The sequence below is a fragment of the Dioscorea cayenensis genome, chromosome 19 (genome assembly GCF_009730915.1).
Source record: "Dioscorea cayenensis subsp. rotundata cultivar TDr96_F1 chromosome 19, TDr96_F1_v2_PseudoChromosome.rev07_lg8_w22 25.fasta, whole genome shotgun sequence".
NCBI classification, from domain to species: Eukaryota; Viridiplantae; Streptophyta; class Magnoliopsida; order Dioscoreales; family Dioscoreaceae; genus Dioscorea; species Dioscorea cayenensis.
In genome coordinates, this window is record NC_052489.1 from 15,182,078 (window position 1) to 15,186,621 (window position 4,544).

Consider the following 4,544-nt stretch of genomic DNA (forward strand, 5'->3'; position numbering starts at 1 on the left):
GTGAGTAGGGTATCGTATCTACAAGGAATAAGTAATAGAAACACTAAGATTGGTACTTAACTGAGCAAAGAAGAGACAATGATTGTGTTGATAAGATGTAATGTAGAAAAAATAAAAGAAATAAGAAAGAGAGGCACAAATAAGTGAGAAAAAAAGCAATCGATAAGAAGTGGGATACTCAGATATTGTTCCGCCTAGGATTTTTACTTAAAGTGCAAAACCAACTATTATACTTCCTAACTAATGCTCAATGAGTCATGGACATCTTATGATACACAGTCCCAAACCTACGGTCAACTATGACTAACTCTACACTATGCCCTGGTAGCGAAATATATCAGTCTCAACACCTCACACAGTGCAAAGTCATAAGAAGCTCTAGGGATTCCAAATGATAAACCCTATTCCTATATGTAGACCTAACTCTTTGGTATAGGCAAGAGGCCCTAGTCATAATTAAACCCCAAATACTAAAGTTCACTTCAGCACTTCACTCTATCGCTCTCACAATTAAGTCCCAACGGTGTTCATCCTTTAGCACTTCACTCTATCATGACTGCAAATAACTCTAGGAAATGGAGGTACGATAAATCACATTGGAAAGGAAATAGAACGCTCTGCTACCTCTCGACTCACCCTCTCGACCCTCTCTAGTCTAGCTTTGTCTAACCCTCCTGGTGTGTCACTCATCCACAATGGCTACCAAGATGGACTCTCAACCTTAGTGCCACTCTAAGGGAGAAATCATTCAACAAGCATTCAAGAATGGAACTCAATTAAAAACATCAATTAAGGAAAGCATAATAAAAGGTCAATGAAACAAATACATCCTAGGGTTCACAAATCCAAGTACCCACTAGGGGTTTAGCTCTCCATGGACCAAGATACAATCAATGATAAAATTAAAAGTAAAAACAAGCAATCCATAGTAAACCCCCTCGATATTTGTGTCGATAGTCTTGTGGAGTAGCCTCGTCTTCTCCAAAGGTCCCCTTATCAAGTCTAGGGCACACCTCGCCGAATCGGTGTTGATGAAAGTTCTCCCAATAACTATCTTCAAAGAGAAATGTTGTGTTGAAACTGTAGAACTACTCTAAAAGGCTTGCCAATAGCTCTCTAAATCCTAGCCACAACCTCTCAAGAGTTGAAGAAAAGATGGCAAAAAGACCTCCTAAATTGGGCTAAATCGCAGCTTTAAATAGGCTAGAATCGGGCATCCACACAGCCCTGTGGATATTCGACACGCACCTGTGGAATTTCCACATGCCTCTGTCAAAATTCCACACGGCCGTTGGATTCTCTAGAATACTGATTTTCTGCGGGTTGTGAACAGTAAGTGTTACAGTAAATTGCTAAATTTTTGCTGCAGTAACCTGCTACAGTCTCCAGCCAAAATGCTCCCGATTCCACATTTTCCATTGAGGTAACATAAACGAGCACATGTTTATGCTGTAGATCGCGTCGCTTCTTCAATAAACAAACTCATTAGTGAAAATCTTGCTATCACTGCAAGAGTTGGAATACGCAAATGCGACTACCTTTGTGCCCCTCCAAACCATGTGAATGCTTGAATACATGGAGCTTGGCACACATTCACGTATCTTTAAATCCAACTTGTGTCCTCACGTTTGTTCCTTCCAAGATTTCATCAAATAGTGCATTCACGATCTACATTAGCTTCTTTCTTACATATTTGGCTCCACAACCCTACATGCACTAAAGTAACACAAATACACATGTATTAGCGCTAAAACCTGATAAAAGTAATGCTTAATGTAAGGAAAGAATACTTCATATTCTTAACACACAAGCACTTATCAGTGTGTGTACCACAAGTGTACGGGTTGTCAAAGTAATAAAGTATTGATAAGTGCTTGGGTGTTAAGAATGCGAAGTATTTTTTCCTTATGATGAGTATTACTTTTATCTAGTTTAAGCGCTAATACATGTGTATTTGTGTTCTTTTGCACATGTAGAGATGTGAAGCTAAGTATCAAGAAAAGAAGCCAAAAGTAGATCGTGAAAGCACTATTTGGTGGAATCTTGGAAGGAACAAACGCGAAGACACAAGTGAGGCCCTAAGATACGTAAATGTGTGCCAACCTCCATGTATTCAAGTCATTATAATAAGTTTGAGGGGCATGAAGGCAGTCATATTTGCTTATCCCGACTTGTGCATTGATAGCAAAATCTTCACCAATGAGGATTTTGATTGAAGAAGTGTTGCGATCTACGGCATAAACCTGTGCATGTTAACCATAGAAAAATCCCCTTGGTGCTCGTGTTGATGGTCTTGTGGAGTAGCCTCATCTTCTCTAAAGGTGCCATTGTGTGGCCTAGGGTACACCTCGCTGGATCTATGCCCATGAAAGCTCTCTGAATAACCTTCTTCCAGATGAAGCGCGGTGTCGAATCTGTACAACCACACCAAAAACATGCTAAAAGTCTCTCCAAACCCTGGCCGATGGCATCTCCAAAGATGGATAAAAGTTAGAGAGAAGAGGAGAAAAGGATTCCAAAAATCGGGATGAATTGCGGCTTAAACAGGGGTGGAATCGGGAATCGACACGCCCCTGTGAATTATCCACAGGGGCCTATGGAATTTTCATACTGTTGATTCTCTAGAAATGTGACTTTCGGCCGGCTATGAACAGTAACTACTACAGTGTATTCCTGCAGTAACCTCCACAGTTCTTTGCCTAAACACTCCCAGTTCCACACTTTTCATCGAAGCAACATAAATGGGTACATGTTTATGCCGTAGATCACAACTCTTTTTCAATCAAAGTTCTCATTGGTGAAGATCTTGCTATCAATGTACAAGTCAGGATACGCAAATGTGACTGCCTTCGGGCATCCTTCAACTCATTGTAATGCCTTGACTACATGGAGGTTGGCACACATTCATGTATCTTAGAGGCCCACTTGTGTCTTCACGTTTGTTCCTTCCAAGATACTACCAAATAGTTCTTTCACGATCTACTTTTGGCTTCTTTTCTTAATACTCAGCTTCACAACCCTAAATACGCAAAAGAACACAAATACACATGTATTAATGCTTAAACCTGATAAAAGTAATGCTCATTATAAAGAAAGAACACTTTGCATTATTTACATACAAGCACTTATGAGCGATGCGCAAGAACGGAACAAGGGTGTTGAACCTTTAAGTGTTAACGAGCTCGACAACTATCCCTCTACCTTTAAAAGGCTATGTTCATTATGCTTCCAAGTCATGGGTAAGAGGGGAACCTTCATCTGTTAGTCCCCGTGAAGTAAGACAAGGTACGTCAAGCTAAGTGATGTTAAACAAGCGCTTCTTGGGAGGCAACCCAAGTTTTACTGTTTTCCTAGTTTTTATTTTAGTGTTTGCATGAATAAGGCTTTAAGTGTTGGTATCTTGATTTTTAGATGTTATTGCTGTGATTCTTCTCGTGGACATTTTGGTGTTATCGTGTGCTTAAATGTTTATGGCGAAGTTGTTGGTCATTTGAGCGAGTTTTTTTGTGTTTTTCCCTAATATATTTTGAATAATAAGGCAGGCTTTAAGTGTATCTATATGTTCAAGAATTTTCTGCAAAGCCTGCAGAGTTTTTTAAGGTATCCTAAGAAAACACACGGCCGTGTGGAATTTCCATACCACCGTGGGTCTCTGCTGCAGCTCATCCCGAGAGCAAACAGGGGCGTAGACTAACTCCTGTGAATGACCTTGTGACGGTCCATGCCCGTGAGTAATTTAAAAATGAGTGTGTGTTATCCTATAGAGACTTAGAGAATTTTCCTGAGGAAACACAGGAGCATAGACTCGCCCTGTGGATGACCCTGTGACAAACACCTGAGCATGGGTAATTTCCGCACGCCCGTGTGGATCTCTACAGAAGAGCTCTCTTCCATCCCAAGAATACGCAGGGGCGTGCGAGTGCCCCTGTGAGCTTGTCCTGTGAAGGTCCACGCCCGTAAGGAATTTTCCGCACGGGCGTGTAAAACACTTAGAGATTTTTCTCGGATAGACAGAGAAGCCATAGGGGCATGTGTCTGCCCTTGTGGGTCTGGCACACAGCCATGGGTAATTTCTGCATGCCAGTATGGTTGTGTTCAAAAGCATTGAGTGTGATCCAGAGAGTACACAGAGGCGTGCGCCTGGCCCTGTGTGTCTCTCCTGTAGAGTCACACGGGCGTGATTAATTTCCACATGCCCATGTGAATGTACTGAAACGCAAGAGCCACGGGTTTTCTTTAAAATCCCTTCATTCTTCTTCATTTCTCACACTCCCAATCACTCAGAGAACATTCCTAAACCCTCTCATGACCTCGCACCGTTGATTTAGAGAGGTTTACTCAAGTTTTCTAGACGGATTCAAAGTTTCTAATTTCATCTCGTCGGTAAACCTTTATTCTCTCTTTTCTTCATCATACTTGATTTTAATCTTTTAGAATAATGAATGTTGAATCATTTCTACAATTAGATGGGTTATGCATGCATAGAAAGAGTTAGAAACAATTTTTAAGATGCATTGTTTGGAGTTTTAGCATGCGGCCGTGTG